Source organism: Bubalus bubalis, chromosome 12, assembly GCF_019923935.1.
Source record: "Bubalus bubalis isolate 160015118507 breed Murrah chromosome 12, NDDB_SH_1, whole genome shotgun sequence".
NCBI lineage: Eukaryota > Metazoa > Chordata > Mammalia > Artiodactyla > Bovidae > Bubalus > Bubalus bubalis.
The window spans coordinates 24,585,849-24,598,463 of NC_059168.1; positions in this window are offsets into that span (position 1 = coordinate 24,585,849).

Here is a 12,615-nt window from a genome sequence, read left to right on the forward strand (position 1 = left end):
GCACAGTGCTGCATACTAGTAATGAGCACAGGCGTCCTTGTCATGTTTCTGACTTCAGTGGAATTGCTTCTAAAGTTTAACCACTGAGAATGACATCTGCTGCGGGCTTTTGGTTTATCAAGCTAAGAAGGCCCCTGTGATGCCTAGTTTGCCAAGAAATGTAGTGAATGGGTGTTGAATCTTGCAAATGCCTTTTCTGAATCAACTTAAATCATATGGTGTTTCTCCATAAGGAAGACATTGAGCATATGGTCCAGGAAGCTGAAAAGTACAAAGCTAAAGATAAGCAACGGGACAAGGTGTCTTCCAAGAATTTGCTTGAGTCCTGTGCGTTCAACATGAAAGCAACTGTTGAAGACGAAAGACTTCAAGGCAAGATCAATGATGAGGACAAACAGGAGACTCTTGACAAGTGTAATGAAATCACCAACCGGCTTGCTAAGAACCAGACTGCAGAGAAGGAAGAATGTGAACATCGGCAGAAAGAGCTGGAGAAAGTCTGCAACCCCCTTTACTATGAAGCTGTATGGAGCCCAGGAAGCTATGCCAGGAGGAACGGCTGGGGGCTTCCCTGGTGGTGGAGCTGCGCCACCGGGCGCTGTCTTCCCTGGGTCCATCATAAACAAGGTTGATTAAAGAAATCTGGGCGTGGATTGAGCACTGTTGCACACAAAACATCGACGGACCCAAATTGTAGCCAATTCTATGATACCTTTAAAGTTGAGATGCTATAGCAAATAACTAGGAATTCTTCATTTGCAACAATATGGATGGACCCTGAGGGCATTATATCAGTACTAAGTAAAATAAGTCAGACAAAGACAAGTACTGAATGATTCCACTTAGATGTGGAAAGGGAAAGTCACTCAGTTGTGTCCAACTCTTTGTGACTCCACGGTCTATAGCCACTAGGTTCCTCTGTCCATGGGATTCTCCAGGCAAGAATATTGGAGTGGGTTGCCATTTCCTTCTCCAGGGGATCTTCCTGACCCAGGGATTGAACCCAGATCTCCCACATCGCAGGCAGACTCATATATGTGGGATCTATTTTTAAAAATCATAGAAAAAGAGACCAGATTTGTGGTTATCAGACCAGATGCAAGGGATGGGGGAGGAGGCACTGGAGGAAAGCAGTCAAAAGGTACATGTGTGTGCGTGTCAGTCACTCATTTGTGTCTGACTCTTTGCGACCCCATGGACCGTAGCCCACCAGGCGCCTCTTGTCTGGGGATTTCCCCGGCAAGAACACTGGAGTGGGTTCCTATTTCCTCCTCCAGGGGATCTTCCCAACCCAGGTATCGAACCCGAGTCTCCTACATTGGCAGGCAGGTTCTTTACCACTAAGCTACCTGGGAAGCCCCTCAAAAGGTACACGCTTCTAATTATAAGTATGTACTAGGGATGTAATGTGCAGCATGATAATAATGGTTTCCATTGCCATAAGCTTCCCTACACAGAAAAGCTATTAAGAGAGTAAAATCCCAAGTACCATCATTACCAGTCATTTTTTTTTTCCTTTTCTTTTCATTGTATTTATGAGATGGGTGTTAACTAAATTTATTGTAGCACTCACTACACAATATATGTAAATCAAACCTTAATACTGTACACTTGAAACTCATATAGTGATGTATGTCAATTATATCTCAGTAGATCTGGAAAAAAATAATAGGACATTCTTGATACTTGAATATGGATTACATTCATAGGGAAAGGAAGTATTGGGTTGGCCAGAAAGTTATGCTATGGAAAAGCTCAAATTAAATGTTTGGCCAACCCAACAGCGTTGCAAATCATGACCACTGCACTGTAAATGCAAAACGCAATGTCTTAAATACAACTGTGTTTAAAATTGGCACCAAGAAAAAGACCTGTTAATGTAATATAGTGAATTAATTTATTTTCTAATAACCTGAAATAAACCCTGCATGACCATAATGAATTTTCTAAATATAATACTGGATTTAATGTGCTAATTTAATTAGAATTTTTGCATTTATGTTCTTGAGATTGGACTTTAATTTTCTTTTCTTGTCCTCTCCTTATCCAGTCTTGGTACCAAGGTTATATACAATATTCACAAAGTGAGTTGAGTACCTCCCTATTTTTCCTCTTTCCAGAACAATCTACATGATATATAAGGGTTATCTTTAGTTGGAAAACCGGCCCATAAAACTGTTGAGGCCTAGTAGCTTTGTATGAGGTGGGAGAGGAACTGGCAGTTTTGATTATCGTTTCAGTTTTATTATTATCGTCTATTCAGGTTTTCATTTTCGTGGGTTCATTTCAGTAATTTATATTTTCTGGGAAGTTATCCATTCACTTAAGTTTTCAAATTTCTTGGCACAGAATTGTTGATAGTATTCTGTTCATCCGTTTTATCTGTGCAAGGAACAGGAAGCACTGATTTAATACAACGAACCAGGTGCTTACAAAATTGTTGAAACAGGGCTGGAGGAGTGAGCTCTGGGTGGCCCCCCCAGAAATGACTCCCCAGAACAGTCTAGAACTGACCCTCCAGAGAAACTGCCAGCTCTGCCACCATCAGGAAGATGGGGAGCCAGAGGCTGCATAAGGACAGGTGAATTCAGGAACACACAGCAATGGCTGCAACCCAGAATCGGGAAGCCACGCTGACTCCAGGTTCTGCAAGGGCAGCTACACCTACCAACACCTTCAAAGCTGAATCCTGCACTCCCCGGATTTGTCTGGCAGCCGAAGAAGGCAGTCAAAAGGATCATGACTACAGCTTCTCTTCTGCCAACCAAATCTTACACAAGAGCAGCTACTGGCAAAATCTAACTTTCATCTAGAAAGCTCCTTGAAATGCTGTTTTCATCTTTCCGGCCTCTGTAGTCAGGAACACACACTCGAAGGAGATGGAAATAACTGCCAACTGCCAATCAACTATATCTAATCCATCTTCTTGTGATTTAAAAAAATCTCTACTGTATGTATAGTTATGTGCACTCTATTAACCTAAGATTGTTTATCCCTGCCTCCTTTCTCTCTTTTTTCAACTGGTTTGCTAGATAGCTGCCTATTTAAAAAACAAACAAACTCCTGCTTTGGGTTTTATGGATCTCTTGTTTATTTAATTGGAGAAGGAAATGGCAACCCACTCCAGTACTCTTGCCTGGAGAATCCCATGGAAGGAGGAGCCTGGTAGGCTACAGTCCATGGTGTCGCAAAGAGTCGGACACGACTGAGCGAGTTCACTTGTTTATTTAATCAATCCATGCTTTTACCTTTATTCTTCCGTCTTTTCTGCATTTGTTGGGTTCAGTGTCTAGTCTTTTTGTTCTCTAGCCTTAAGCTGAACCCTAAACAATGTTTTCAATCTTCCTCCTAAATACACTGCTTTATCTGCATCCTTCAGTGTTTGATATTTTGTGTATTTCATAGGGTTTTGTTGTCATTGTTTTCCTTTATTTCTCATTTGTCTTTTGACTTTGATTTGCTTACTATGGTGGCTTCTTCCTTTTCTTCCCCCATTCCCTTTTTCCCCCCCTATGTAGAACTTTATGGTCAAAGCCAGACTTTCTTCATTTCAGTTATGAAGGAAATCTCTTACGTTTCCTTCTACTTTTATGGTTTTGTGTTGTACATTTCTCTTTAATCATTATCTATTTGGAGCTTTTCTGGTGCATGCTTTGTGGTAGGGATTCAACTTTTTTCTTCCATATGGTAATTTTTTCCCCATTGATTTGGTATAGTCCTTTTAACAAATATAAACATTTTCTTATGTACTGTAATCCTTTAAAAAATTTTATTCAGTTTCATTGCTTTGTCTTCATCAATACACTTCGTTTTTGAGAGTTTGTGTGCTTTAAGATCTGGAAGGGCTATTTCCCATTCACTAATCGACTTTCAGTTTTCCACACTGTTCCTATTTCGTATGAATCATAGCATCAGCATTTCCACTTTTAAAGAAGAGTTAGCATTTTTTATTGCTCCTGCATCACTTTTATAATTAAGTGTGATATTATGCCTTCTGATCCAAGAACATGGAATGTTTTTCATTCATTCAGGTCTCCCACAGTCTCCTTCAGCAATAGTTCAAACTTTTCTTCAGAAAGATCTTATACACTTATTAGGTGGATTCTTAGGTAATTGTTGGAGAAGGCAATGGCAACCCACTCCAGTACTCTTGCCTAGAAAATGGACGGAGGAAATGAAAATGCTCCTCCTGCCATGGACGGAGGAGCCTGGTAGGCTGCAGTCCATGGGGGTCGCTAAGAGTCAAACACGACTGAGCGACTTCACTTTCACTTTTCACTTTCATGCATTGGAGAAGGAAATGGCAACTCACTCCAGTGTTCTTGCCTGGAGAATCCCAGGGACGGCGGGGCCTGGTGGGCTGCCGTCTATGGGGTCGCACAGAGTTGGACACGACTGCAGCAACTTAGCACCAGCAGTAGGTAATTGTGCTTGATATAGTCAATTGCCACTTGACATTCATTCCCACCTAATTCTCTGTTCCCCTCTCAATTACTGGGACTGAAAGGCAAAATCAATCAATCAGTCACCTTTCCCAGACTGTGACAGCTGGAGTTCTGGATATAGCTTAGCTTTGCCCAATCACATGTGTACATACAAGAGCAGAACAGCGGAGATCTGTGGGCTGGATGTGGGGTTAGACCTCACACTGAGGCTTAGGGCTCTTGTCCCGTTCAGACAGTGTGATTCCAGACCCGTCACCACTTCAGTGAGGTCTCTTATGTATAGATGCCTTCCCTTCCTCCCATGACCACAGACAAACATCATATTTCTGGTTACAACCCTAAGGTAATTGTATTGCTGCTCCCAATTACTCACTGCCCCTCACTGTAGGAGGATTATATTTTCTTACCCCAAGAATGTCAGGCTGGGTCATGTGACCAGCTTTGTCAATAAAAAATGTGGATTAAGATGAAGTGTGACACTTCTGAGCAGACACTCCAAGAGTCTGAGTGCTTCCAGCATCTTCTCTTTGTCCTCTGACACAAGAACAGCAACAACCCAGGCAGAGACCACGCCTTCATCCTGGATGCTGAAATGAAGAGGATATGGCACAGAATCATGGTCAATCTGTACAAGACATGTAACGTGAACAAAAAACAAGCCTTTGCAACTGTAAGAAATTAAAATTTGGGGGTTGTTGGTTATCACTGCATAACTTAGTCCAAGGTGTCTGATACAAACTTCAAGCTGTCAAAAGTATATCTGCATTTTTTAAATATTTTGTATATCTTATAAAACTTCCAGGTGTTTAGAGTAGATCCAAACCCTACACAGTCATTGTGCTTTTCTTTTTATCATAGTAAAATATACATAAAATTGACCATTTTAACCATTTTAAAGTATACAATTCAATGGCATTAAGTATCTTCAGAATACCATGCAGTCATCACCACTATTCATTTTCAGAACATTTTAATTATTCCAAATAGAAAGTCTACACCCATTAAACAATAATTTCCCATTCTTTCACCCCCAGCTTCTGGTAACCTTGATTCTATTTTCTGTCTCTAAGAACTGGTGTGCTCCAGGTACCTCACATAAGTGAAACCACACAATATATGTTTCCTTTGGCATCAGGCTTACCTCACTTAGTATATTTTCAATGTTTATCCATTTTGTAGCATATATCAGAATTTTGTTCCCTTTTCTTTTTTTAGATTTGTTGTTTTTTGGATGTGGATTGTTTTTAATGTCTTTATTGAACTTGTTAAAATGTTGCCTCTGTTTTATGTTCTGTTATATTTGGCCACAAGGCATGTGGGATCTTAGTTACTCCAGCAGGGATCAAACCTGCATTTCCTGCATTGGAAGGTGAAGTCTTAACACTGGACTGCTAGAGAAGTCCCAGAATTTCATTCCTTTTTAAGGCTCAGTAAAGGCAGTGGCACCCCACTCCAGTACTCTTGCCTGGAAATTCCCATGGATGGAGGAGCCTGGTGGGCTGCAGTCCATGGGGTCGCTAAGAGTCAGACGCGATTGAGCGACTTCACTTTCACTTTTCACTTTCACGCATTGGAGAAGGAAATGGCAACCCATTCCAGTGTTCTTGCCTGGAGAATCCCAGGGACGGCGGGGCCTGGTGGGCTGCCGTCTATGGGGTCGCACAGAGTCGGACACGACTGAGGCGACTTAGCAGCAGCAGCAGCAGTATTCCTTTTGTGTGTGTCTGTGTGTATACCCCACATTTTGTTTATCCATTTATCTGTTGATGGACATTTGAACCGTGTCTTATCTTTATGGCTATTGTCACTGGGCTTTTTTGATCCAGTAGTAGCCAAAAACATACTATAATAGAAAAAGACCTGAAATATTGCACAAAAACCCATCAGTTGGTGAGTGCTGGGTTCAATATGGAAAGAGGAAACTTTTACTCTATTTCTTATATTCCAAAATTATTTATATTACAAATTTTTTATATTCCAAAATTAGCTACAATAATTTTTATGCAATTTTAAAAACCAGTAAGAGTTTTAAAAATAGTTCCTTTTGATCAGAAGGGGGAAAGAACAAGAGACATAACAAATCACTGCAAATGTGTTTTTAAAAATTATCAGTAAAAGCTCAGGGTGGTTCCACTAGTCGGTCGGCCACAGAACCTCCACAAATGAAAAAGAGCATCCATTAAATATTAAAATCACACTGCGGGAAACTGTATATCACTAGATGAGACTTGCATGTAACACTATCACTTTTTTCCTTTTATTCTTCTGGATCAGATTTTATGGCTCATCATCATTAAAGATTATTAGTAATCTTTAATCCCTTTTGAACAAAGTTGAAGCTTATTACAGTACCACACTCCCTGAGTCTAAGTGTGATTAAGAACATACTCAGTTTCAGCTACATCATTTGTAGTAAAATACCCTTGTGGAACTGCCCTTAGTTTTTAACTGAAAATGCTACTGTGACTTCCACTGTTCAAACTGTGTTAACACTGCTCCTGACGGCTCTCATGTGCTTGATCTCCCAGATTATTAGAATAAAGTTCAAATGGTGCTTCCTAATATCTTGGAAAAGGTTAGACTCAGGGAAATGGAAACTTTGATCAAAGGTTTGCTTAATCAGAGTTGGAAAGCCTGGCTTCAGTGTCCAGCTACTTGCATCTTCTCAATACAACTTGAACTTTCAGCCCTTTGACTAGAAGGAAGATTTCCCATTGAGTTCACATACTGGGTTTGTTGGACACAGCGGCAGTAGCATAAACAACTAATCACAATTAACCAGCGACAGCACTAAGAAGACCAGACAGCAGTCATGTGCTTCAGGGCTAAATTCCAGAAGTGATTTCAAAGCCAGCTCAGCTCCTAAGAGCCCAGGCTGCTGGTCCGTGGTAACCAGAGATCCCCTCACGACCATGGGGCAATCTGTATATAAAGTGAGGATTCGATGTGAGAAGACCTAGTGTTAAACTTCAGCTGAGCCACTTGGAGCTCCAAGTTGCTGAATCCAACGACTACTTTTCCATTTTCTGCTCACCTGACTGTTGGGAGTCGTTTAACAGCCCCATCTCCCTGCTGGGCTGCTCAACTTCCTTCCCTCCTCTTGCCACGTTGGGCAGTCTCCCGGAGCCGAACCCAGGTTACTTCCGGTATTCCCAGCGAGAGCCACTCATTATTTCTCTGCGTCTTTCAACTTTGCTGCTGGGTCCTCTCTCATCACTCCCTCCTGCCTGGAGGATGAACATAGCAGTTTTCTAACTGGCCCTACTGTCCCCAGTCTCTCTCCACCACTAACTTACTGGACAGAGCAATCCTGATCAAGGACGATCCTTGCCGTGTCACTCCCCTGACTTATGTCCTCCAGTGGATCTGTGACTGTAGGGTAAAGCTCACCTCCTTGGCTAAAACATAAGGCCTTTCCTAATCTGGTGTCTGCCCACCCAACTACACTCCTCACACACTCCTCTGTGCAATGGCTGACTGAGTGAAATGGCCGGAACAATTTTTTGCTTTGGTGCATTCTAAACCCCCAATCAGCGGTCCCCAACCTTTCTGGCACCAAGGACTGGAAGACAATTTTTCCATGGACCAGGGGTTGGGGGGAGGGGGATGGCTTCAGGATATTTCAAGTGCTCTTACTGTGGCACTTTATTTCTATCATTATTATATCAGCGTCACCACCAGGCATTAGATCCTGGAAGCTGGGGACCCCTGCTCTAAGGGCTGCAAATCCTTAAGGATCTGTCTCCCCAAACTGAATTTAAGTATCATTCCCCCAGGAAGCCTTTCTAGACTCCTGAGGTGAACATCTTGCAGGATCCACAGCAGCCATTTCATACCCTTTACCCTACCCCTAGACCTCTTTAATGTTTTATTACTGGTCACTTTCCCCACTGGGAGCTCCTCAAGGATGGGGCACATCTTCCACATGTATATGCAGAGCAGAAAGAAATGAGGCAAAAAGAAGAAAATAAAGCCAAGAAATGACAGTAACTTGTTACACGGATGGGGAGTCATGTGCTTATGTCTTCTCTTCCTGTTTTCCATATTTTCTAGCATGTGGATTATTTTTAAATGTTTTTTTTTAACAAATCAGTTCATTCTTGAGATGTGTCCAATCGCTCCTACCATAAAAGCTTCAATAAAAGAACTTGCTGCTTAAGTTCCTCTTTCCTCAGACTGCTCTGGCTCAAGACCTCAAGCTCCACAGATTCTTCAAACTGAGCAAAACAGAAACACTTACTTCAACATTTTCAGCAGACAGAAGGACCACCCACATACACATAAATTCCTTGGCCTTGAAAAGGTTACACTGTTCTAGCAGTCGAGTGCCAAAACCCATTTTTGGCCAAAAATTCATCAGACCCTCACTGTATTCGCAGTGTAACACAAATGAAGAGGTAACATTCACAGATCCTAAGATGTAAAGAGGATAAAAATGATGGAACTTCTGAGTGCTAAATCCATTACCTTGTCAAATTGAGACATCAGTGAAAGATAGGGAAGAAAAAAAAACTCTGAAAATTCTTCTGAAATATTATCTTCTCAGATATCAAAACTTTCAACCACACACACTGGCTTGTAACTCTTTTTAAATTTGTGAGAAATAAGTCAACCTTTCAATGTTCAGTCTGACATTTGCTATTGTTTTCCCTCAAGAGAAAACGAAAACCTGATTAATTCCAAAAATAAAACATAAAAACTCAGTGGAGAAGCGAACCCTGTGGCTTAGAAGTCATCACTCTGATTAACAACACATAAGTGTTACCTGACGAATGGATTCCTATCTCAAATGCAATTATCGACAAATTTCTCATGATCCCCACTGTTTTAACAGTTGATGCCCAGTTCTTGAAGCAATAACTTTAACAGCAATGAAACAAAGGAAACCTCACCTCAGCACTCGGGCTGACTAGACTGTTTTCCACGCTCGGTCAGCAGAGACGCTGGAATGAAGTGTTTGAACCAGGCTCAACAGCTGTTCAGGAAGGTACCTACTTCTGTGCCCTTGCAAGCCCTTGCAAGTCCTGGAGCGGTGATCTTCACAATTAAGCCTGTTGCTAGAACCTGCTGAGATAGTCGGACAAGCAGGACTCTGCCCTCAGGAAATCCTGGCCTGAGGCACCACTGGCGTCCATCCTGGGATGACTCTGCCAGGCCGTTGGGGCGGTACCAGAGCAAGGTGCTTCTATCAGTGGGGCCAGAGCAGCACCCAAATCAGAGGGTCCACTGGAGTACAAGAATGTCAAGAATGGGAGTGCGGGGTGTGGGCAGGGATCACACAGAGAGACCTGAGGTAGGAAGGAGAGGTGGGGAGGGTCACACAGCCTTTCATTAGGAAAACTGAAAGGATCTGGCAGCAATCTGGACCCCTGAGAACATACTCTAAACAAGTACATTTAGAAGGTATAGCCTCCAAGGCTTTTTATTCAACTCAACACATATTAGGTGCCTACAGGTACCCATCATCATTGCCTGGACACTTACCTCATGTAGAGCATTGATGTTCTTACCATAGAGAGGTGCAGTTAAAAGGGAGAAAGAGAAAAAAAGGGGAGGGGAGAAAGAGAGAATGTGAAAGCAAGCTGGGGAAGATCTAATGACTGATTCAAAGCCTCACAACAGTAAGAAACGTTGTCACAGTCAGGAGACACCTTTTGTGCTTCATCCACCATCAGTTTATTGCAAAGTGAAGTCTGGGTTCAAAACAAAAGGGAAATAAGTCTACCAAGAATGAATTAAATTAATCATTGATGTCAATGGCAACAGATAGGAACAATTTAGTATCAGCTGTAGGTGGTTCTCAAAGTCAAAATTTATTAACTATCAAATGGCCAAGCTGTACAGGTTTTTTTTCAGATGTACATATAACATATGTATATCATAACAAAGTTATTAATAAAATATTTCCTTAGGGACTAAAGAAACTACTAATTAAATAGTTGATGAACATTTATAGATACTATTAAAGATCTGACATAAATATGTAAGTCATGGAGCTGAATAAGAAAAGCTATGATCCATATGATTGCATACTTTACTAATTCCATATTAAAGTAGAAAACAAAATTATGCCACATAAATTGAGCTGAATTTAAGAACCTTTTTATTAGAGGATAAAAGTGATGTCCATTTAAACCATCATTCCTGAAAGAGATACTAAATAATAAAATTATTACCTCAAATCCCAAACTACGATACAAACTTTACTATCCAGATTACCCTGCCTATTGGTTGGCAGTACATCTGTCCCTCCATGATACAGGCAATGGCCGTTAGCGATGAGACTTAGCAGTAGTTATGAATACCCAGCAGAGATATAGACCACATGGTAGAAAGGACATTCACACATCTTTGAATCACTACTCTCATTGAGAATAGGGTTGATGAAAATAATGGTTAAAACCAACAGACAATTTACCTGTTCAGTCATTTGCTATCTTCAGCAGTAAACATCACACTACACTATTTTGTCCATAAAATTTTTATGTGTCCAAGGTATTTTTTAAATCCAGGTTTAGATTATTAACAGTGAAAAAGTATTCATCTTCTTTCTTACTTCCATGGACTTGATCAGGCCACCATTCACCAGGCACACAGAAATATGAATAACTGGCAAGACGACTTGATGGCAGACTGTTTGCAAAACAGGAGTGCTGTATTTTAAGGCAAATGTCTTTAATCACATATATACACAGCAGTTTATTCATTGGCGAACTTTATCATATGACAGTACAAAATTCAACAGAAAAACTGAGGTATAACTTTACTTAACATAAATACAAATGTCAGAAAGTCTAAAGACATTTTCAATGTGCTTAACATATTTTACCAAGAACCAAATAGAGAATTCAGAATTCTTCTCAAAGTTCTTATATGTCCAGAAATACCCAAGATTCTGAATTCTAGGGGAAAAAAATACTAGAAATTAAATACTCTAAACTCTTCCCAATAAGGCTCTCTACATAAGGCTACCTTTGACATAAGGCTACTTCAACTTGGTCTGAAAATAGCAAAGATATGCATCAAAATTCAAGCTATTCTAAACTAAAGAGAAAGGACTTGGTCTCATGAAGGATGAGTTTACTGAGCAAAATTAAACTTGGGCAAAAAGCAAATTTTAAAGTACATCAAATGAAAACATTTCCTATCATTTTTTAACATAAAGCTGAACTATTGTGATATAAAAATGACTGAATCTGTATGACAGTTTTTAGGACAAAACAGACATACATTTACCTTTACAGAAATAAATGAAATATAATCCTTAACTTGGTATGAATATTTTTAAAATTCTACATTCTGTGACCTTTACAAAAGGAGATCTATTCTTTACTTTCAAGTTAGAAACAGTGTAACAGTTTATCTTTGGATATTTCCAGTCAATGGCTGTATAAAACGAGAGATAATACAAATATAAGTCATAGGCCATTTGGTGCATTAACACGTAAGCCATCAGTCTGGGACACTAAAAGCAAAACAGTGATCCACTGATAGTACATAAAGTGGAAAAAATATACCCCAGATTTCTTCTCTAGTCCAAAAACTTACAGTCTCTAAGTATTTTTAATTACTGAGTAGTCTGATGCAATGACATTCACTGAAAAAATCTTATTACTAACTGTATTCACATTAAAATGTTTTCCTTAAAATGCAAATTGCGGTATTCATTATGCCTAAATACAAAGGTAAGTTAATGACAAGGTAAAGTTTTTTTTCGGTCTGACAGAGCACTCATTTCCTCTGTCAAAGTCCAAGTGATATTAAGAGAAAAAAATATTCTACTTATTTTCACCTAATAATTTAATTAAACGCTCAAAGATACTGTTCTAAAGGAAAGTTCAACAGGAATTGCGGATTAAATTTACAAATTAGGCCAAAATAAGAAACAAAACTGGGATTCAAAAAAATTAGACTATGTAACTGAATAAATAATAACAATAATGACAAATAACACCCCAAATTTGGAAAATTCAAGCAAAACATTGGTAACCTCATTCTTGATGGCACATAAATAAAGGAATTTAAGACTGTGGATGGAAAAACAGAAGCTTCCATCAAAACAGGTACACACAGAGTAACCGGAAAGGTTCACAACCTGAATTCCACATCCACAGTGATGTCAGTCATCAGCTGGCTGTGGAGCCTCCTGCTGATTCCTACAGGAACAGGC